Here is a 24119-nt window from a genome sequence, read left to right as displayed (position 1 = left end):
AGGGCAGTGTTGCACTGTGAAGAGAATAGAGCAGTGATGGCTAACCTTTTTGCCATTGCGTGCCAGGAGGGGGGGGGGGCGGGGGAGGGTCGCGCACGCACGTGCCCACGCGCATGTGTGCGCAACCCCCTCCCACCCGCTCCTGGCACATGATGGCCTGGTAGGCCCATTTTTCTTTCTTACCTGTTCCAGATCCTCTCTGTGTATCTGGAAACGGCGAAAACAGCCTTTTCCACTCCCTTGGAGGCCCTACTGAGTCTGAAAGGGCCCATTTCCCAACTCCCGGTGGGACAGGAAGTGACTTTTTTCCTGTCCCCAGCCTCCAGAACCTCTCTAGGAGTCTCTAGGAGCCTCTCTAGGAGTCTCTAGGAGCCTCTCTAGGAGTCTCTGGAGGCTGGGGACAGGAAAAAACGTCACTTCCTGTCCCACCGGGAGTGGGGAAATGGGCCCTTTCAGACTCCGTAGGGCCTCCAAGGGAGCGGGAAAGGCTGTTTTCGCCGTTCCCAGATACACAGAGAGGATCTGGAGCCAGGTAAGAAAGAAAAACGGGCCTTCCCCACCCCGCCCCCAGGCCCTCCAGAGGCAGGAAACAGCCTGTTTCCCTACTTCTGGTGGGCCCAGAAGGCCCGAAAATCAGGTGGCTGGCGCGCGCATGCGCCCCAGAACTGAGCTGGCGTGCCCACTAATATGGCTCCACATGCCACCTGTGGCACACGTGCCATAGGTTCGCCATCATGGGAATAGAGCATAGGGGTTTCTCCAAGACGGTTCACAAGGAAGGAGGAAGGAGTCTTGCCCCACTAAATGAGCAACACTGAGGCTGCTTCAGTTAAAATAGACCAATGGGCTCAAGCCCTCCTCCTGAGGACAGCCTCCATGAACTCCCACTCCATGCGCCTTGACTCTCGAACCTCAGGGCCCGGACTCTGAAACTGGACCCGCTGATGAACCTTCCACAACCTCTGACTTCGCCGATCTACTCTTCTGCGTCCTGTTTTGACATGGAACTCTTGCAAGACAGTCTTGCTAAACTTTTGGGAGGGACTTGGCCTCCTGTTCCAAGTACAGGTAGTCCTCAACTTATAACAGTTCACTTAGTGACTGTTCGAAGTTACAACGACACTTATGGCCGTTGCAGCATCCCCATGGTCAGTTATGTGGTTTACATTCGGATACTTGAACATTTGATTCACATGTATGACGGCTGCAGTGTCCCGGCGTTATGTGATTCCCCTTTCGCAACCTTCTAATGAGCAAAGTCAACGGGGAAACCAGATTCGCTTAACAACCGTGTTAGTAATTTAACAACTGCAGTGATTCACTTAATGAATGTGTCAAGAAAAATTGTAAAATGGGGCAAAACCAGGAGTGAAATGCTCCCGGTTTGGACTGGATTGCTTGATCCGATAGTGATGGTGGCGGGTGGTTCGGAGAACCGGTAGCAAAAATCCCTGCGCCCCCCCCACCATGCTCAGCTGAGTCGCACGATCATCAGAGGCTTTTTTTTTTTACTTTTAAAAGCATTTTTTCTACAACCTCTTCCGACAAAAAAATGCTTTTAAAAGTAAAAAAAAAAAGCCTCTGATGATCGCGCAGCTCAGCTGGGATCCTCAGAGGCTTTTCAAAGTATTTTTTTCTGCAACCTCTTGGCCGAAGAGGTGGTAAAAAAAAGGCTTTGAAAAGTCTCTGATGATCCCAGCTGTGTTGCCTGATCGGCAGAGAGGCTTTTCAAAACATTTTTTAAAAAGCCTCTCTGACGATCCCAGCTGAGTTGCCTGATCGCCAGAGGCTTTTCAAAGCATTAGAATAAATGCTTTGAAAAGTTACAAAAAAAAAGTTGGCCACACCCACCCAGTCACATTACCCCCCCCTCCAAGCCACGCCCACAGAACCGGTAGTAACACATTTTACATTTCACCCCTGGGCAAAATTTACTTAACAAATTTCTCAGCAACATAAACACTGGGCTCAGATGTGGTCGTACGTTGAGCACTACCTGTGTATATGTTTGCATTCGTTTGTTTACTTACATGGGAAGTTCATTGAGCAAATTGAGTAAGCTCCCTCTTTGTATGCTTGTGTTTGCTTGCCCTGATATTTGTCGTCAACTCACTTGCTCGGCCAGCCCAAGCAAAATGGATCAGCTTCTCACAAGAACGCTCAACTCTCACAGCAAATCGCACTGCTTACCACTCCGTTGAATTAGCTTCAGTCTTTGCAACCGGCAGCTGCAGCAGTTCCGCCTCCAGGCCGAAAGGGCCCCGTCATTGTTTCCGAGGAATTAGTGCAAAATTGACATAAATCTGACGACCTTTCAACGGGTTGGATTTCCAACAATAATCCTCAGCTTATGAACATGAAGGTGCCCCAAATTATGGTTATAATATTGTGGTATCCCGGTAATCCCGGACTCTCTTGGTTGTGGTCACTGAGAAACTGCACAGATTTTTAAGTGGACAGAATGAAAGAGCTGACTGCCAAAAGAGAACAGGCAACTCAGCTTGGATCGTCAGAGGCATTTAAAAGAAAAAAAAGCCTCTGCTGATCAGGCAACTCAGCTGGGACAGTCAGAGCCTTTTGAAAGCATTTTTTTACAAATGCTTTGAAAAAATGGTTTTAAAAGGTTTTTAAAATGGCCACGCCCACCCAGTCTCATTACCCCCTCCAAGCCACGCCCACAGAACTGGTAGTAACAAATTTTAGATTTCACCACTGCTTCAAATATATTGTCTTCGGTCGCTTTTGACCTATAATTCTAGTGAAGGCGATTCTCCCATATGGTAGAAAGACTTGGGGGAAAAAGAAAAACCCTTTCAACCATTCAGAAAGATTATGTTTGCTAGCTTTCTGGCTGAAAAGCTGGGAAACTGAGCATTTCTGAAGGATCGAGAATGTGGAAAAAGTCAGAATGATAGCAAACATGGTTAAAAACAGGAACTAGGCTTCAGAGCGATTCTGAGAAGAGCAGCAGCTCTGGCAATGTTTGCAAATACTGGAATAGTGCATCCAGTTCTGGTCACCACCATGTAAAAAAGATGTTGAGAGTCTGGAAAGAGTGCAGAGAAGAGCAACAAAAACGATTAGGGGGATGGAGGCAAAAACATGCGAACGGTTGCAAGAATTGGGTTTGGTTAGTATAATGAAAAGAAGGACTGGGGGGATAGGATAGCACTGTTCCAATATTTGAGGGGCTAGTACAAAGAGGAGGGGGTCAAGCTATTTTCCAAAGCACCATATGGCAAGCCAAGAAATAAATGGATGGAGACTAACCAAGGAGAGGATCAACCTAGAACTAAGGAGAAATTTCCTAACTGTGAGCAATCAAGCAATGCCATGCGATCTCATGATCTGGGGTTGGGTGTGTGTGTGTGTGGCAATCACAACTTCTAAGAAATATTAGAGGAACTGGCCTGGAATGGGAGAGTGACACAGATCCTGCAGCCTCTCCTGCATTTGTGCCTTCTTACCGACAGTCATATCCAGCAACAGAAGGCAAGGATGCACACAAACATGTTCAGTAGGTGCCCTGCCGAACATGGATTGTATCCGTGTATTTCTGTGTCCATCCAGTAGCTTGTGCGTGAATCTCTTGTTTGAACAAGAGGCTCCATGTTACACTAACCAGGCTCTGAGAGCAGACAAAGTTACTCCTTGCTGTGAACCCAGACAGAAAAGAGAGGATCTGAAGCAGGGGTGGGTTCTAAATTTTTTTTACTACCGGTTCTGTGGGCGTGGCTTACTTTGTGGGCGTGGCTTGGAGGTCATGTGACTAGGTGGGCGTGGCTAGCTGGTCAGAGTCATTTCTGGAAGGTCCTCGCACTTACGACCAGTCCTCGCACTTAGGACCCGACTCATTTGTTTGCTTTTAACACTGATCAGCTGTAGGACGGCCCTTTGAAGCTCCGCGGCAAGAGTTTAAACAGTTTTTTTCCCTCTAGTCATCAGCTGGGACTCAGGAGGCAGCAATAGATTGGGGGTGGGACCAAATAAAAGGTAAGAATAATGTGGGGGGGGGGAGAACCGGTTCGATGACATCATATCGTCACCGCTACCGGCTCCACCAAATCGGACTGAACCAGGAGGAACCCACCACTGATCTGAAGGTGAGGCTCACCCTACAGACAGATAGTGTTGCCAGGTGTCCACGATTTGAGCGGACAGTCTGCTTTTTTCACATTATGCTCACTATTTTTTTTCACAAAATAGTGGACATTTTTTTATTCCAAAGCTTTATGATGAAATTAAAATGTAATTTAATATTTTACATATTATTATAATATATTTGATGTTTTGAATTTTAAGTAAAGTTTTGAAGTGATTATTTTAATACATGTTAAAATGTTTGTAAGAAAATATATAATTTAATTGTAATTTTTTTTTTATTTTTTTACTACTTAATACCCGCCCCCGCCCCCCGCTCGTCCACTATTTTTTGGAAGCAGATCTGGCAACCCTACAGACAGACAACTTCCAGAGATCACCAGCAATTGAGTCCTTGGCCTTCTTCATCGGTAGAAACACAGAGCCATGAAAGGAAGGCAGAAGCTCCCTCCGCTTCTCGACAGCCGGGGCCTTATTCTCACTCTGTACATGCTCAGTGGAAGGCTGATCAAGCAGGAGATGGTTCAAGCCCTGAAAATTAACCATTGCTACTTACTCATAGTTTGCTCAGCATGGAAAGTGTCAAATCATCCATTCTTTATCATTTGGCCATCATAATAACAACGATCATAACCTGAAGAGGAATTTATTATTTTCAGTCCAAGGATTTCCCCAGAAGAGCCACTAAAATTGCAGGAAAACTATTGAGTTGTGAAGCTTCCTGAAGATTCAGGTCTTTGCAGGAGAATAAAAGGAAAGAGGGCATCAATTTTTTTTTTAAATTTAATTTATATGCCGCCCTTCTCCGGAGACTCAGGGCGGCTTACAATGTGCTCAGCAATAGCCTCCATCCTTTTGTATATTTATACAAAGTCAGCTTATTGCCCCCACAAACTGGGTCCTCAATTTACCTACCTTAGAAAGGATGGAAGGCTGAGTCAACCTTGAGCCTTGGCGAGATTCGAACCTGCAGTAATTGCAGGCAGCTGGTCTTAATAACCAACTTAATAACAGGGTGCCTTAGACCACTGTACTACCAAGGCTCAATTAATGCATTGTTCTGCGTTTTGCACCGCTGACCTTTTTCCATAGAAAGATGCGTCTTCGCCTTGGAGGTCCCCCAAGTGCCTTTGAGCGTTTTCATCCAGAGGGAAGATCATTTGGGGGTTTCCGACCTCCGCCTGATCCACACAGCCCCTCGCAGCCCTCCCCCCCCCCACCGCCTGCGCCCAGATAACTCCCCCGCTGTTTTTGATCCCTCCATATCTGCCTGTCCCCCCATGATCTGCCCCTCCCCCCATGATGAAGAATTCCTGGAATGAGATGTTGCTGAATGTGTTGATTCTTGTGAAACTCTCGCTTCCCTTTTCCAGCTTTTCTCAGAAGTTTTCTCCCCTCCGCCTGCCTAGTAACCAGAGATGTCATGGAAACGTTTTTTCCCTATTGGTTGAGCTTGGCCAATCGCCGGCTCGCTTTGGATTATTATGCTATGGATCGTCCCGAAGCACCTCTTTCTTTCGCATGGGACTTTTCAGGAGAGCGCAGCTGTAGGCGGAGGTTTCGGGATAGAGGATGGCTCTGCGCTCTGCGCCCCTGTGGCTCCTGGTGTTGGAGGTGGTCGCTCGGCAGCACGTGTGCCTCGGTGAGTCCCTTCCAAGAGTCCCTAGAAAGAGACTCTGGAAAGAGTGCAGAGAAGAGCAACAGAGACGATTGGGGGACTGGAGGCTAAAACACATGAGGAAGAGTTGCAGGAACTGGGTATGTCTAGTTTAATGAAAAGAAGGACTAGGGGAGACATGATAGCAGTCTTCCAGTATCTCAGGGGCTGCCACAAAGAAAGAGGGAGTCAAGCTATGTCATAAATAAATGCCTTGCCTCTGACCCAGAGCTGAAAGCAGGGGGGCTGGACAAGCCAGCCCCCAAGGTCCACCCTAGCCCAATAACCCCTCCTTACCTTAGCCACGCCCCAGGGGTACTTAAGGGTCAGCCATGCGGTCCTGCAGCACTTCCAGATCTGTACCTGCAAAGATAAGATGTATGATCAATAAAAGATAATTGATTCATTAAGAACTTGTCTATGGAGTTATTGGGCACGATCCTCGAACACATTTAACAATATGGTAGCAGAGGATGGTTTGATAGCCCAATCCTAATACTCCACAGCATGCAAGGGACCACGACAGACAGGGTGAATACCAGGGCATTCACCAAGAAGATGGCAGAACAACCTGCTCAACCCGAAACCACGCAAGGAGAGGCACCCGAGACAAGCGGCCTACTCCATCACCCATCCACCCCGGCCAGGAGCAACGAGGGGTGGACGAAGCACGAAACCTCAAAGGAGGAGATGCATCACCTGAAAGGAAAACTCCTCGAGCTGATAGATTCGTCACAAAGTAACAACGACCTCATCGCGGAACTCCGAAGCCTGATCAAAGGCTGCGAAGCAGCGAGCGAGGAAGATGAGGACGAATCCGATTACAGCGAAGGAGACCCGGTAAGGGAAAATTTCCCCCACCAAAAACCTACCACAAAGGCCGAAGGAGACTTCGCGCCCTTTTCACGGCGGCCATCTTGGAAGGCGGCGTCATCAAAAATGGCCGACCATCCACCAATAAACTCCCGAGATTCAAATTCCGTGGCGGGAATCGGGGCCTACTCCAAAACTACCGACCAAAAATATCACGAAAAACAAAAAGGCCCAAAACCCAAACCTACAGACTCGCCTACCGAGCCTGAGGTCAATAAGGCCATCGAACTAATCGCCGCGGCCCTAGGGGACAAGGCAAAAATACAAACCGCAAACCCCGGTGCCAGGCCGAAAAATAAAAGGGACCCTAGCGCGACGTGGGCCGGCGCCGACGCCCACCCCGGGAAGGCGACCACCATCGCGTGGAACCAGGACCACCCAGAGCCCCTGAGGGACCCACCCGCAAAAACGAGACACCAAGGGCGATGGGATTACTCACCGGACCGACGACCGGGACCAGATCCGTGGACCACGAGGCCATCCGCGGGCAGGGGATATCCATCGGCGGGCAGGGGGATCGGCCCGACACCCACAGGCGGCACCCGCACGAGACCGGGCCGACCGGGACCATTCGCGGCCCCAACGGGACTCCCAGTGTCCATCGGCGATCCTCACCGCTCTCCGAGACTCCAGGCGGCGATCTACGACGATCCCGAGCAGGCAAGGCCAACCGGAGAGGAGCTGAAGGCCCATCCGGAAGATTGGGGCCTTCATCCGGGAGCAGCATGGACGAGCTCCTCACTCCACGACGACTGGGGAGAAATGAACTTCACGCATGCGCAGCGCGCCCCTGTAAGAGAAACGGAACAAGACATAGAGCTACACCGACGCAGGCACATAGAGACAAGTCAGTTCAGACTTGCCACAGTCGTTCCTCTGCCTTATTGCGAGTATCCTTATGTGAGGAACCATGGACAGCGACATAATGTAAGTAATTTAACTTACAATTCAGGGAATTTACCCAGTGATTTTCCTAAACTGAGGCTAGATGGGGAAAATTTCCTAGACTGGAATCAACAACTCCAGGGCACCCTACTTAAAGAAGACCTGCTATCCATGATTACTGACCCCCCAGAAAAACCATGGACTTTTGAACTGGATTGCATCCACCACAAGGCTTACTGCATTGTCATAGCTAGCATTACCCCCAGTATTTACCCCAGCATTGGTCACCACCTAACTGCATTAGAGATAATACAGAGAATGCACAAACTGTTTTACTGCCAAAGTGTTGCCAGCACCACCAGGCTATCCAGGGAATTCTACGCCACAAAACTCAAGGCAGGGACACCCATGAGCGAGCATTTACTATCACTAAATAATACTAGGACCCAGCTGACACAAAGGGGGGAGGTCATAAGCGAGAGGACCATGATAAGTATCATAGTGAATTCCCTAGACCCCAGTTGGGACACATTTATCACGCAGATAGACAACCTAGGGACAGGGAGGCTCTCACTTGACTTACTAACGAGTAAACTAATATCTGAGGATTGCATCAGAAAGGAACGCTCCCTAAACCGCAGGGAGCAGAGACCCAGCAGAAAAGTTGAGACACAGGGCAGGACCCAGAGCAACACAGAGTGCTATACATGTGGGTCAAGAAGCCATTACAAGAGGGACTGCCCTAAAAATACAGGAGACAGGATGCATAGGAGAGATAGACTAGAACAAAGGACCAGGCATACTAGCGGACGCTCACCAGAGGCCAGGCACAGGCGTAGGGACTCACCTAGCCCTAGAGACAGGAGAGACCACAGGGACAGTTCCAGAGAAAGTCACACCGGATCCCTATATGGCATAGGGGACCAAGCACGACACGTATGCCAAGGCAGGGAGGAAGGCACATGGCTGCTGGACTCAGGAGCCACAAACCACACCACACATGATCGCAACCTACTAACCTCTTTCACGGGAGAAAGCTTTGTAGTGAAAGTGGCTAACCAAAATAACGTACAAGTAACAGGCAAAGGTAATGCATACGTACCAGGGATAGGTATGGTGCGTGGAGTACTTCTAGTCCCAAATATACCATATAATATCCTTGCCACCCTAAAACTAAGCAAGGATAACAATGTTGAGGTGATTTTCAAAGAAGGAAAGGCACAGGTAACCAGAGGGGGTAAAGGGATAGGAAAAGTAATAGTCTGTGGGGAACTACCATTCTTCCACCCAATTAAGAGCACACAACCAGAAGTGAACAACCACCAAGAGGCGAGCCCCAATAGCGCAGACAACGCAAGTGGGGAAGTAGAGGGGGTTGAGCTCACCCACATCACTGATGAACCCAGTAAACGGGGGACACCTAGAAAGGAGAAACCTATGATAGGGAAACCAATGCATGACAACTGTGCTCATCTATTGCACAGGAAATTAGGACACATTAGTTTCCCCGTAGTGCAGAAAATGCTGGAATGTTCTGAAGGTGTAAAAATAAAGGATTGTGAGAACTATCTCGAGTGTTCTATTTGTAAGGGCTCCAAATTAAAAACCAAACCAAGGCCCAAGAAGTCAGTACGCACAACTAATTCGATTTTTCAGCTTGTGCATATGGACCTAGTTGGACCACTAAGGCCCTCCATCAAATACAGGAAGAGGTACTTCCTCACCATAGTGGATGACTTTAGCCGCTATGGCTTCGTGTACACCCTAAAACACAAAAGTGAGGTTTTTCAAAAATTTAAGGAATTCTATGCAAGGGTAGAAACACAACACAACACCAAAATCAGACAAATAATGACAGACCGGGGGTCCGAATTCTTATCAAGCGACTTCTCGCGATGGTTAAAAGCACGCGGGATGGTCCACTACACAACTTCGCCATTTTCCGCTTTTCAAAATGGCGTGGCGGAACGAAAAAACGGAACGCTACAGACCATGATGAGGTGCGCATTAGATGATGCCGGCCTAGGGCAGCATTTCTGGTCCGAAGCACTCATTTATTCAAACTATACTCTAAATAGACTGTGGTCCAGCGTACTAAATAAAACCCCATATGAATTAATGTACCAAAGGAAACCACAGGTGTCACACTTACACATATTCGGGGTTACAGCAGATGTACATATACCCAAGCAACTCAGGCGTAAGGGAGACAGGGTATCCAGGAGGCTGAGGTTCATGGGCTATGAACCAGGGACGAAAGGATACAGGTTCATAGACAATAGCAACAATTTCGTGATATCACGAACAGCTGTTTTTCACGAAAACGCTAACTGGTCTAAAATACACCTCAACGAGGTGTCCCTTAACAAGGACGGACCAGGGGATGATCAAAAGGAAATGAAACACCAAGCAGAGAGGGACACTGAACAGAGGAAAAACAAACCCAAGGGACAGGAGATATCAGTGAAGGGATGGAAGGAAAACCACCCGATCATTAAAGTAGACTCACTCACCGAGAGAGAAGCTAGGTACATGCATGACACAGAAACACCCCCTGGCAGACCAGTCAGGACAAACAGGGGCAAAAGGCCAGAAAGGTTAGGGGACTACATACTATCCCTACATAATAACCAACTAACCCCCAACACATATGAGGACGTACTGAGGTTGCCAAATGAGGAGAGAGAAAAATGGGAACAGGCCATGGAAAGGGAAATGGATAGCTTGAGGGAACTAAAAGTATACACTCCCTCTAAAGTCCCAACAGGAAAGACAACCATAGGCATCAGGTGGGTCTACAAGGTTAAAACCCTAGAGGGAAACAAAGCACTCTACAAAGCAAGGCTGGTGGCTCAGGGATTCGCCCAGAAATACCCTGATGACTACACGGAAACATACTCCCCCACGGTCAGGGCCGAGAGTGTGAAGTGTGCACTCGTAATCGCATCACTGCTAGGATTAGAAGTGCACCAGTTCGACGTGCAAACCGCTTACCTGCACGCTGAACTCGACAAGGAGATATATGTGAAAGCGCCACCCAGCCAAAGTACCAAAAAGGGGGAAACCTGGATTTTAAACCGAAGCTTGTATGGACTCAAACAATCAGGGAAGCGTTGGTATGAGTGCCTATCCAAGACATTAAAATCCATGGGGTTCTTAGCCACTTCAGCCGACAACTGTTTTTTTACCAAGAAGTCGGACAACTCCCTCGAATATGTTTTGATATACGTAGACGATATATTGTATATCAGTGATCAAGCCAGCAAATATAGTAACTTCGCAAATGAGCTAGGAAAACATTTTACACTAAAAGTATTGGGCAAAGTAGACAAATACTTGGGGGTGCAAATCACGAAAACAAACAGGGGCTTTCAACTGTCACAGAAAGATAAAATTTTGGAACTAGTTCATAAATGCAACATGGCAAACGCCAAGGGGTGTGAAACGCCAATGCAACCAGATTTTCTAAAGGACATGTATAATGAGGCTGAGGCGTTCGAGGACAACACATTATACAGGTCCACCATAGGCTCTCTACTATACATTGCAAACTGGACCAGGCCAGACATCGCACTACCAGTTAATTTACTGTCAAGGCATGTGGGGAAGCCCACTGTGTACCACTGGGAGGCCATCAAAAGAGTACTAAGATATCTAAAGCAAACCTCTGAGGCTTGCCTGTCATTAGAGCCCGAGAACACCACAACACCCACACTCACGTGTTACGCTGACGCTGACTGGGCTGGGGATGTAAAGTGCAGAAGGAGTACTTCAGGTTACATATTTTTTCTAAACAACAGCCCAGTTCATTGGTATACAGGCAAGCAAGACCTGGTAGCCACATCCACCACGGAGGCCGAATATATCTGCTTGTCCAAAGCCGCCAACAACCTGGTCTGGTTTGATGACCTTCTCGCTGACATATGGGCCGAGCCAAGCTACCCTATCATCATGCACGAGGACAACAAAGCTGCCATGGAAATATCTAAGGCTGAAGCGGTGGGTCAAAGGTCGAGGCATATCGACATAAAATATAAGCACGTTAGACAATTCGCGAACATAGGATTTGTGAAGGTTATACACTGTGACACGGAAGAGCAAACAGCAGACATTCTAACAAAGCCATTGCAAAATAAACAGCACACGTATCTCACATCAAAGTTAGGCGTTCTGCTAAAAAGGACACCTCAGTCACACACAACGCAGAAACATCTCGGCCAGGCATTTAGAGGGGGTTTTGTCATAAATAAATGCCTTGCCTCTGACCCAGAGCTGAAAGCAGGGGGGCTGGACAAGCCAGCCCCCAAGGTCCACCCTAGCCCAATAACCCCTCCTTACCTTAGCCACGCCCCAGGGGTACTTAAGGGTCAGCCATGCGGTCCTGCAGCACTTCCAGATCTGTACCTGCAAAGATAAGATGTATGATCAATAAAAGATAATTGATTCATTAAGAACTTGTCTATGGAGTTATTGGGCACGATCCTCGAACACATTTAACAAGCTATTCTCCAAATACCTTCAGATATGCTGAAATTTTAGCCATTTCAGCTAAATTAGTTACTTTCAATATCCAGTCATCAATAGTAGGCAAAAAGTCCTTCTTCCAATATTGTGCTACCAACAATCTTGCTGCTGTTATCAAGTTCAAAATCAATTTAGTCTCTGCAACTGTACAATCCGTAGTTATACCCAGTAAAAACAACTGTGGAGTAAATTTCAGTCTCTTTTTAAGAATATTCTGCATCACCCACCAAATCTTTATCCAAAATGCTTTGATTTTTCTACAAGTCCACCATATATGATAATAAGTTGCATCATCACAGTCACATCTCCAACATTTAGCTTGCACATTAGAATACATACATGATAATTTTTTAGGATCTAAATGCCATCTATAAAACATTTTATAAAAATTTTCTCTTAAATTTTGTGCTTGTGTAAATTTCACATTTCTAATCCAAATCTTTTCCCAAGTTTCCATCATTACTGGCTCTTGAAAATTTTGTGCCCATTTAATCATACAGTCTTTAACCAATTCCGTCTCAGAATCTATTTCCAATAAAGCATTATACAACCTTTTAATATGCATTTGTTTTTGATCTCTAATTTGTTTTACCAAATTCTCCTCATTTTGCACAAAGCCAGTTTTTTGATCTTCCTTCCATCTAGCTTGAAGTTGACCATACTGAAACCATGTATAAATTATACCTTCTTCTCTCAGTATATCTAAAGATTTCAAATACGTTACCCCCCTTTCCATAATAAGAAGCTCTTTATAAGTAATCACCTCCTGTTTTTGTTCTATACTTATATTTTCTATTGCATGTCTAGGATTTGCCCATAAAGGTATCTTATAATTTAACTTATATTGATATTTTTTCCAAACCCTTAACAAAGCATTTCTTAATATATGAACCTTAAATACTTTATCCACTTTTTTGTCATATAACAAATAGGCATGCCATCCATATAACAGATCAAGCTATTCTCCAAATACCTGAGGACAGGACAATAAGCAATGGGTGGAAACAAATCAAGGAGAAAAGCAATTTAAAAACTAAGGAGAAATTTCCTAACAGTTAGAACAATTAATCAGTGGAACAACTCCAGAAGTTGTGAATTCTCCAACACTGGAAGTTTTTAAGAAGATGTTGGATCACCATTTGTCTGACATGGTGTAGGGTTTCCTGCCTGGGCAGGGGGTTGGACTAGACGACCTCCAAGGTCCCTTCCAACTCTGTTATTCTATTCTATTCTATTCTATTCTATTCTATTCTATTCTATTCTATTCCATTCCATTCCATTCCATTCCATTCCATTCCATTCCATTCCATTCCATTCCATTCCATTCCCTTTCAAGATGTAAGGGACTTACACCTTTTTCTGCTGGTGGGAATCCATCCGTCCATCCATCCATCCGATCCGTCCATCTGTGTGCCTGCCTGCCTGTCTGTCTGCCTGTCTGTCTCTCTCCCTCTTTGCTGCCGCTCTCCCCCCCCTCCTGATCTCCCTGAGCCATTCTGGAAGCAGGGCAAGATGGCTCCTCCAGATGTCAGTCAAGTGTACCTGCACAATTCTTTCCGTCCCACCGTGGAGATTGTGGGATGGCAACACTCGGATGCGACCATGTCAATTCGCAAACTCCCTGGCTGCCTTTGCGCCTCCCATCGTCGCCACTAGGGGCAGTAGTGGGGCACTAGGGGCATTAACTACCGTTAATAAGGTATCACGTCTGGTTTGCGATATCTCCTCAGGCCAAGGGAAGTGGGATCCCTGAGAGGATCCCAGCCTTGTAAAGCACAAAGAAATGTCCCTCATCCTGCTCAGAATGACAGTGATCAGGGCTAATCCACATGATCATCGATTCCCAGGATAAAGGCCTAGATCAGAGTTTCTGGAGTAGATTTGATTCTACAATGATGGGTTTCATATGTTTCCTTTCTTCATCATATAATCTCCTTTTCTCAGTGGTGCTATTATTATTTTTATTGATCTTTGGCCTTAACAAACTTTCTTTTGAATTGGATTAGAAAACACAAAAACACCTCATTCATAAAGTGATGGATTTTGGTGGAAGAGAGCCAGATTCTTGTTGAATGTTTTAGTAAGAGCAGCTGGACAGGGCAACTTCTTGTCCAGAGAGTTTTGGGGTTCCTCTTTGCTGGAGAGAGTCAAGCAGAGGCTGGACACATATATTTTTTTTGAGTATTTTTTTTTTTAAAGACAAACATTTAATACATCAATCCACCCTTCCCTGTGACATCTCGGTGTTATCTTCTAGGCTTCTTCTCCATCTTCCCTAAGTTTCTTCTTCATCTATCTTCATCTTCATCCAAACCATTCTAACATTTCATTACTAAATCAATATTGTAATCATCATTTATACATAATTATGGTATCAGTCATTTATATCTCTTCTCCAACCAACTGTAAAAATAATTCCATGTTTTAAAATATTCTGATTCCTCCTTATCTTTAATCATCAGAGCTAATCTATTCATTTCTGCACAATCTAAAAATTTTTTTATTACTTCTTCTTCCAAAGGTATTTTCTCTGATTTCCAATTTTGAGCATACACAATTCTTGCAGCTGTTATTACATGTATGATCAAATATACATTTTCCTTACTAATTTTTTCTGGAAAGATACCCCGTAGGAACAACTCTGGTTTAAATTCAATACGTTGCTGTATCATTTCTTCCAGCTAGATTTTAATCTTGTACCAGTAATTTTTTGCTAGATACATACTGAGGGGTAGAAAAAGGCTTTTATTTCAGTTCCGATCCTGAGAAGAGAGTAGCCTTGATGACCTCGTGGCTCTTTTCATCTCGTGGAATTTGTGACTGTGTGTGTCAAGGCTGATTTCCATAGTGCCACTGAAAAGAGAGCAGGATCAGCACCGGAGGAGGACAATTTTTTGAGAATCATCTGTGGAAAGTGAAGAGTTTGAGATCTAGAGTAAATCTGGTGCTTTGCAAGTAACTCTGAATGACAGACAGCATGAGAGCCCAAATTGGGTTGCTGAATTGAAGCAATCTTGGGATAATCCCGGTGAGATTTTCTGTGGAATGGGAGTGAGCCCCACTGAGTCCTGGGTTCAAACCCAATTCTTGCTCAGATGCCTGAACTGGGAGGGGAGGAGGAATGACCCAGCCGGGGAGGGGGGGGGTGGCAGGTGAGGAAGAAGATCCAGAGCAGAGGTGAAATCCAGCAGGTTCTGACAGGTTCTGCAGAACAGGTAGCGGAAATTTTGAGTAGTTCGGAGAACCGGAAAATGCCACCTCTGGCTGGTCCCAGAGTGGGGTGGGAATGGAGATTTTGCAATATCCTTCTCCCAGGAGTGGGGAGGGAATGGGGATTTTGCAGTATCCTTCCCCTGCCATGCCCACCAAGCCACGCCCACAGTACCGGCAGTAAAAAAAAAATTGAATTTCACCACGGACCCAGAGGGGCCGTGTGTCTTCATTGCTGCTCCCTTCACTCCCATTTTGAATTCCCACATCTCCCAGGCAATCAGTTTGGGTTTCCCCCAAGGGTTCCATGGCTGCTGCCCCCCCACCCAATCCCTCTTTCCCTCCCTGTTTTATAAAATCTCTCTTCAAATCTTTACTTATTAACAAGTCACGTTGGCAATGAGGCAAGAAACTGATTTTATGGTTTTCCCTATGAAGCTGGGTGACCAGGTGGGGTTTCTGCTGCTTCTGGAGATGGAAACTGCCCCCTTTTCCCCTGTGGGTGACTGCAGCCTGCTTGGGGCCATCCATACAAGGCCTTGCTGGAAGAGAGAAGGGCACAATTGGGGTAGGCGGGCAGGTAGGTTTTGGGGTTCCTGTTCCCCCTTTGATCCTACTTTCTCTTCCTTTTCTCTCTCATCCCAAACTTCTCTGCCCTCAAACCCCTCCAGAAGCTGGGTTTTTTTTGCCTCTCCCTCCCTCCCTCCTTCTTTCCACCCTCTCCCTCCTCTTTCTCTTCCATCATCTCTTCCTTCTAATGTGGATAAAAGAAAGGAATCATACAGAGTCAGATATATGGGCTCTGGAGGACCCTCTCTATTCACATTGTTATAGGGGGAAGACATGCTTGGAAACATGAACTTTGAGAGAACCTCTCTATTCACATTATTATAAGATAGAAAAGTGCTTGTTGGAAATTACATTAACAAACAGTTAAACCTCATTAAGTGGTAATATATCTTCTGATGAGACCTAGATGTCACGAAAGGACAGCCATATGGAAAACCTCTGAGTGACCTCACTGTGAATGACACAAAGACCTATATGTTACAAAGAGTTACTTAATCCAATAAATTTACCCAAGGACAGCAGTAACTCTCCCATTAACAACTACAAGCACTTAAGAAAAGTTGTGTGGCTAAGATAATTTTATAAACTAAAATTAATGGTTTAAGTAATTAGATAAACATATTATCCAATGTATGTAACCATATAGGGAAAATCGGATGTATGATCTCATGTTAACCATATATGGAAAGTGTATGATCTCACTGAATCCTTTGTCTTAGAAATGTATAAAACCAGTTGTATCAGAGTTCTCTCCTTGTTCAAAGCTTCAGGTACAAAACTGGCTCTGAACCTTGCGCAACAAAACTGTCTCTGGCTGACCCAGGAATGTTGTTTGGTCTCATCATTCTACAACACTTCATTTCCCCCTTTCTCTTCTGCCCCCTCTAGTCTCTTTTTCTTCCTTCCAGATCTGATAATGGGTCCTGCTCAGAGGTGGGTTTAAGCAGGTTCTGACAGATTCTGGAGAACCGGTAGTGGAAATTTTGAGTAGTTCGGAGAACCGGTAAATACCACCTCTGACTGGCCCCGCCCCCATCTATTTTCTGCCTCCCGAGGCCCAGCTGATCGGGAGGAAATGGAGATTTTGCAGTAACCTTCCCCTGCCATGCCCACCAAGCCACGCCCACCAAGCCACGCCCACAGAACCGGTAGTAAAAAAATTTGAATTTCACCACTGGTCCTGCTGTGCCCCATAGCATCCGAGTCCCCTAGCAGAATCCCCCTAACTCTACCCGACTGGGTCCTTTTTCAGGCTTCTCCTCACATTCCTTCAAGATTGTCTACTTCACCATCTTCGAGCCCAGTCAGGGGCTGAGCCACTTTTTCATTGTGGGCTATGTGGACGGTCAGATCTTTGCTCACTACGACAGCAACAGCAGGAAGATTCAGCCGCGAGTCTCCTGGATGGAGAAATCGGCGAAGGATATTCCCCAGTACTGGCAGGCTCTGACTGACGTAGCACGTAACTTCAATGATCGGCACAGAGACGGCCTGGAATTCATGAGGACTTACCACAAAAAGAGCCGAGGTGAGTGATGGGTCGGGTGGATCTCCCTGCCCCATGTTCCCTGCCAATAGCACGAGAGGAGAAGAAAGTGGCTTGCTCCCAGATTAAAAGGCTGTTTCCTTTTCAAAATGTTATTTTGAAAACATGTTTATTGCTTTAAAAATTATTTTACTCTTGCTCCATAACTGAAGTGTTTTGCCCCATAACTGACCTTTTTTCCCCATAACTGAAGTTTTATGGATGTGATAAATATTAAAGGCAGATGGGCAATCAAAATGTGATAGATATAGAGATAGATAGATAGATAGATAGATAGATAGATAGATAGATAGACAGACAGACAGACAGACAGACAGACAGACAGATAGATGATAGATAGATAGATAGATAGATAGATAGATAGATAGATAGATAGATAGATGAATAGGGATAGAGATAGGGATAGGGATAGGGATAGGGATAGGGATAGGGATAGGGATAGGGATAGGGATAGGGATAGGGATAGGGATAGGGATAGAGTGTTCTGTCCCCGTCTCACACACACACACAAACAGACAGCCGGGGGTTAAATAAACTGGCAGACAACCAATTCTTCCGATAAGACGCTTGGCAGCAACCCAGTAGCTGCTTGCCAAGAACTTTTACTCAATAAACAAAATACCCACAGTCAAGAATTGTCCAGTTCGTAAAATAAATCCAAGGCCGATAATGTTGTTTCCAAAGATGCAATGTGACTCGATAGTAGTTAGTTTTGTCCATCACAGAGTCTGAATGGCCACCTCACCCCCTTTTATATCCTGTGGGGTGTGGTCCAGTGGCTCAGCCTAATCTCTGGCACGCCTTTTCTTCTGTTGCGTGCGCTTATCTCTGCGACGCTGCCAAGGATCCTGCCAAGACTCATTACCCTCATCACTGTCCACCTGTGGGTGCGTGGACGTGCTTGGCCCTGGCCCTATATCTTGCCCTTCGGCGGACACCGAAGGCATTGCCAGAGAGGAGGGTCCTGGAGAGGGAGGCCTTGCCAACTCCTCTCCTTCACTCTCGGAGTCCTCTCCTGCCGATGACACAGGCTCAGGTAACGGAGCCACAATATATATATATAGAGAGAGATGGATGGATGGATGGATGGATGGATGGATGGATGGATGGATGGGGATAGACACACACACACACACAGAGAGAGAGAGAGAGAGAGAGAGAGAGAGAGAGAGAGAGAGAGAGAGAGGTGGGGGAGCGCTTTAGGGGGGAAATGAATTTCTTTCATTTTCCAGTTGTTATTTGTCCCTTTTCTTATTGGATTCCTAATGAATCAAAGTCCCTATAAGAATGGAGATATCTGTCTCTCCTGAGGATTCCTCAAACAATAATCCTGTCTCCCTTTCAGATGATATGCTACAGGGCATCGCAAGCTGTGAACTCCAGGGAAATGGGAGTGAAAGTGGGTTTTACATGGAGGCTTATAATGGGAAAGACAGATTCTCCTTCCCCATGGTGGAGGTCATCATGGAAAACTGCATTGAGTTGCTAAAGAAGTGCCTGTCTTATGGGAACGAGACTCTGCTGACAATAGGTCAGTATCTGGATCCAGGTTGGACTTTCCTCCTTTATGGCCAGATTTCTTGCACGTGTTCAGCCCCTTTGGGTCCCTGGTCTGCTGCCTGGGTCCCTGGGAAGGAATTCTTCCCCTCCCCCTCCAGGAAGTCTCCAAGACACAGAAAGCCATTCAATGGACCAGGAAATGCGGCCTCTGCCTGACGGGCAGGGGTGGGCCACTGGGGGTTCACAAGGGTTTGGGAGAACCTCTAGCTAAGATTCTGTGCAGTTCAGTGAACCCCCAGATCCCACTCCTGGATGGCCCTGCCCACCCCACCCCATCCCGCCCAGGAGTCCCCACATGACCTGTTTTGGATGCAGGTAAGTGCGTGGTGTGTGCGGAGGTTCAGGGAGGGCGGAAAACAGGCCTATCTGAAGTTTGGGAAGTTCAGGGGCCTCTGGAGCCTGGGGAGGCTGTTTTCACCCCCTGCCGTAGTGCAGGAGGCCGACTAGGCCACACCCACCATGGCCACGTCCACCCAGCAACCAGGCTGAGAACCCCTTGCTAAAACTTTTGAAGCCCACCCTTGCTGACGTGTGTCTGTGTGGATCAGGCAGCAAAAGCACTTAGTAGTATCCTGTTCACAGCCCACAATGAGGCAACAGGCCACTTGGGGATCTTTGCTGTGGGACAACTCGCTACTGGACAGTTCCATGTGGGGTACCTCAATGTGATAAATGCTATCCGCCACTGTTTCTTGGACATTGTTTCCATTTTTGTCAAGCATTTGAGCATTTCCTAAAATGCTCTTGGAGACGCTGCAGTTAGAACGTGTTAAATCCCTGCCTTAAAACCAAGTAGTGGGAGATTTTTCTGCCTGTCAGCGTCTGGAGGGGCTCAGAGTTAATTCTGGTGTTTCTGCAGAGACCCCGGTGGCGACAGTGACCAGAAGGACAGAGGCTGAGGATGGGCTGGAGATGCACGTCTGCCGGGTCCACGGCTTCTACCCCAGGGAGATCGATGCCTCCTGGAGGAGGGACGGAGAAGTCTGGCTGGAGGACACCCTCCATGGGTCTGTGGCCCCCAATGCGGATGGGACCTACCACTATTGGCTCGGCATCCAGATCGATCCCAAAGAGAGGGACCGCTATCGGTGTCACGTGGAGCACAACGGCCTGCAGGAGCCTCTGGACTTGGAACTGAAGGGTGAGAGGCTGCAGGGAGGGAAAGGCTGGGCTCTTTGGAGGGTTGTGGGAGAGAAATCTGACCCCAGCTTTGTCCAGATGTGAAGCTGAGTTCTCATTGATTGGTTTTTCCCATATATGAGGTTGGTGGACCTGCAGGCAACAGTCCATAGAACTGGATTCGGAAGCAACAAATCCCATCACAGCAGTTGACCGATCCTCACGAAATCCCCTTAGATACTCTCTTAGCCCCTGTCCCTGCAAATAACAAAGTGCTGCTTTCATAAAGAACCGTACACATTATTTGATGATCAGGGATTTATTGAAAAAATGGTCAGCAGGATGTCTTCATGCTACAGTTAGAGGGACATAAAGAGGAGCCCCTTAAGGCTTTTTAATTCAAGGAATTTTCATCCCTTTGGCTGAATTAAGTTTCTCCTTTAACTGGGATGATTGTTTGGGGTTCTCCTTCGATGATCTGCTCTTTCTCCCAATTCAGTTCCAGAATCCAACCTGGGCCTCATCATCGGCTGCGTTGTGGCTGCTCTTGTCCTGGCGTGTGTGATTGTTGGGAGTTTGATATTCTTGAGTAAGTATCCTTTTTTGGGGGGTGATTGAAGGAAGATGGAGAAATCCTCCTGAGTCTCTCTATTTGGGGAGCTTCTTCTGGGCTTCATTCTCCCATGATTTCCTAGCCTTTTTGGGGAGCATCTGAGATCTGGCCTCTTTTGAGGACTTTGGTCTTGACTAAACTTTAAGTTTTAAAGGCAGTATCAAGCGGATGATTTGTGATCTTTATATGTTAGCTCCAATTCAGAGCTGGGATCAGAGGTAGCATCTTGTGTGTGTGTGTGTGTGTGTGTGTGTGTGTGTGTGTGTGTGTGTGTGTGTGTGCAGCTCCTAAAGCTGCAGAGATGTGATATCTTTGTCTTCCTCCAAGAACTAAGCTGAGAAAGGTGGCCCCCTTTTACATTACATTCTAGGGAACGGAGACTTCCAAAGAGGAACATCTGAGACAAGGAATTTTCCAAAGAGTGAGGTGACTCAGCTGTCTGGATCAGTGGTGGGTTCCTCACGGTTTGGTCTGGTTCGACCGAGCTGGTAGCAGTGACGATATGACGTCACTGAACCGGTTCTCCTCCCCCCCACCCTCCCACCCTCCCCACCACCCATGTTATTCTTACCTTTTATTTGGTCCCACCCCCAATCTATTGCTGCCTCCTGAGTCCCAGCTGATGACTAGAGGGAAAAAAACTGTTTAAACTCTTGCCGTGGGGCTTCAAAGGGCCGTCCTACAGGTGATCAGTGTTAAAAGAAAACAAATGAGTCGGGTCGTAAGTGCGAGGACCTTCCAGAAATGACTCTGACCAGCTAGCCACGCCCACCTAGTCACATGACCTCCAAGCCATACCCACAAAATAAGCCACGCCCACAGAACCGGTAGTAAAAAAAATTAGAACCCACCCCTGGTCTGGATGATCCTTCTGTCTGAGAAGCTGCTCTGCTTTCAAAGTATGAGGATGGGAAAGGCTTGGCCATAACACGGTCAGGAAATTCCGTAAAGGTAGTGATCAAAAGGAGGCATTTTGAGAGAAAAGGAGCCTTGGTGGATGCCACCTGGATCTCCTCTTGGTCTCCCACCACAAAGCTCTCCAAGAATGAACTGATCGGAAAAAGAAACTTTGGAGCCATCTGTATCCTCACATTGGCTGTGCCCTCTGGCTGAAGAATTGTTGGACTATTGTTCTTTGTGGAGATAGATCAATGTTAAGAACTCTTTCCTATGCCTCTTAGGACATTGTTTGGTGCAAACTCTTTGGATGTCTTGGTGTGTTTTAGTTTGTATGTGAGGGAAGGAAGGAGGGATCTAGAGTCAGAAGGAGCTGAGCTTCTTCATCTCTTTCCATCCACCTAAGAGACTGACTGTCAACTTGCAAAGCTTTCAAGTTGCCATGAGCAGGAGGGAGGGAGAACTGACAGAGCTGATTGATTTCCCTAACTGAAGCGACATTCCATAGATGCTTTCTTACCGCAATGAGTAGGAGGTTGTTGGATTTCACAGCCAGCCAAAGTGGTTAATTGGAGAATGTGATTTATGACATGGCCAGGGAGGAGGGGAGAGACAGGGTCATAGGAGAACATAAATCTACGTGGGATTAGTTCTAACTGCATCCGAATATTGCCGAAGTGGTGCTCCTAATAAATGACTGTATTTCTTTTGAAGTTTGGCTCATGGCTCATGAATTAATTAGGGCATCTTTCGGAAACTTCACACTGACCACTCCATTTTCCTTCCTTTCTTTTCCAGGAAGTCACAGTTCTGGCCGGGGTATTGTACAGGGAGCCACTTCTATATGAAGAAGTCCATTTTTGCATCTTATAGGAATGTGTCAGGCGTGCCTCCTTTCAGATTTCAGGAAAGAATGACCCGACTCCATTTCCATAGATAAAGGTACTTTTACTGAAATTGAACTGAATGCAGCCAAGGAAAGCAAGATCTGAGGCAATAGGCACGAAAATCACATATAGAAAGCATCCCTTCCCAACTGTCCACCGTAAATCATCCAATCCAAAGGTCCTCCAGAGGTCAGGTGGAATCACACGTCTGGCAGTGTCATCAATCTGGAATGTCAGCAGATAGCAGTTTCAAAGGCACAGGACTGCAGCTAAGATTCGGTTTCATTTCTCCATACTCCTTCTCCAGCACGCTTCCCTGTCTAGCAATTTCCTAACTCCCCCTCCCCCCGTTACCATGGCATCCTACAAGCAAGCATTGAAAGATCGGAGGCTGACAGAATGCTGAATTGTGGACAATCCCCCTCCCCAACTAGATCTGATTTGGAGACAAATACAGCTTCTAGCCAGCCTTCTCTCCCCCCCTCCTCGATCCTTCCCAAAAAGCTGTTCCTCCAATCCACGGTGGTTTTCAAGTCCTCCCTGCCATGCCTCCCCTCCACCCCCTGTCAGCGTCTGACTCTGAGATGGAAGACAAACAGCTGACGGAGAGCAGGAGAGTGGCTCTGTTGGTGGTGGGAACGCAGAGTAGAGTAACGTGGGTTACATGGCTTACAAGGAAGGAAAGGGCCCCGGTTCCCTTCACAAGGCACACCTGGGGATGGAGTTTAAAGGAGAGGCAGTTGGGAGGGGCATTTGGTGGGAACAAACCAGTGGTGGGTTGCTACCGGTTCGCCCCGGATCAGGCGAATCAGTAGCGGCAGCGGCGGGAGGCTCCGACCACCCACCCGGATGTTTCTGCGCATGCATAGAAGTGTTGCGCATGCGCATGAGCGTGTGCGTGCCCACAAACAAACCGGTAGCAACCGAAATTGAAACCCACTACTGGAACAAATGCTGAATTCCTATAGTGTTGTGGACTGCATTCCTGGCATTCCTCTGGACTGTTTGAATTATTTCCATCCTTCTGTGTGTTTATCTTGTCTTGCTGGAATTATTCTTCGCTTCTGGGACTCATTCTCTGGCCCCGCTGGAGTGATTGATTGCAGTCATTCTGCTTACAGCCTTTGAACTGGCGTATCTGCAGGTTTGTGGGAAAGCGTTTTTCCAGGCTGGAGAGTAAAAGGGACGTTGGGGGCAAAGTTGGTGCCAATAAAGGGACTCACATTGATTCTCTGTCTGTGTTGCCTTTGTGCCACGCCCCGAGTCATCACACTCCCTTTGCTTTTCACTGCGTTGGGGACAGGAGCTGCTTTTGTCATATAGGAAGTTAGCACCCACCCCTTTCCTATGTTGTGGCTCCGTTACCTGAGCCTGTGTCATCGGCAGGAGAGGACTCCGAGAGTGAAGGAGAGGAGTTGGCAAGGCCTCCCTCTCCAGGACCCTCCTCTCTGGCAATGCCTTCGGTGTCCGCCAAAGGGCAAGAGATAGGGCCGGGGCCAAGCACGTCCATGCAGCCACAGGTGGACAGTGATGAGAGCAATGAGTCTTGGCTGGATCCACGCCAGCGTCGCAGGGATAAGCGCGCACAACAAAAGAAAGGGCGTGCCCGAGATTAGGCTGAGTCACTGGACCACACCCCACAGGGTATAAAAGGGAGCGTGGTGGCCAGTCAAGCCT

The 24119-nt window shown here is 47.0% G+C and overlaps 1 pseudogene; it reads left to right on the top strand.

The window, feature by feature from the left end:
• The first annotated feature begins 5400 nt into the window (after window positions 1–5400).
• LOC139309895 (major histocompatibility complex class I-related gene protein-like) lies at window positions 5401–21150 on the top strand (annotated as a pseudogene).
• The last annotated feature ends 2969 nt before the right edge of the window (window positions 21151–24119 follow it).

The sequence above is a fragment of the Pituophis catenifer genome, unplaced genomic scaffold (assembly GCF_029215685.1).
Source record: "Pituophis catenifer annectens isolate HBS135680 unplaced genomic scaffold, rPitCat1.0.hap2 SCAF_2, whole genome shotgun sequence".
NCBI lineage: Eukaryota > Metazoa > Chordata > Lepidosauria > Squamata > Colubridae > Pituophis > Pituophis catenifer.
Note: the sequence above shows the minus strand (reverse complement) of the source record. Positions and strands in the feature narration are given on the sequence as shown.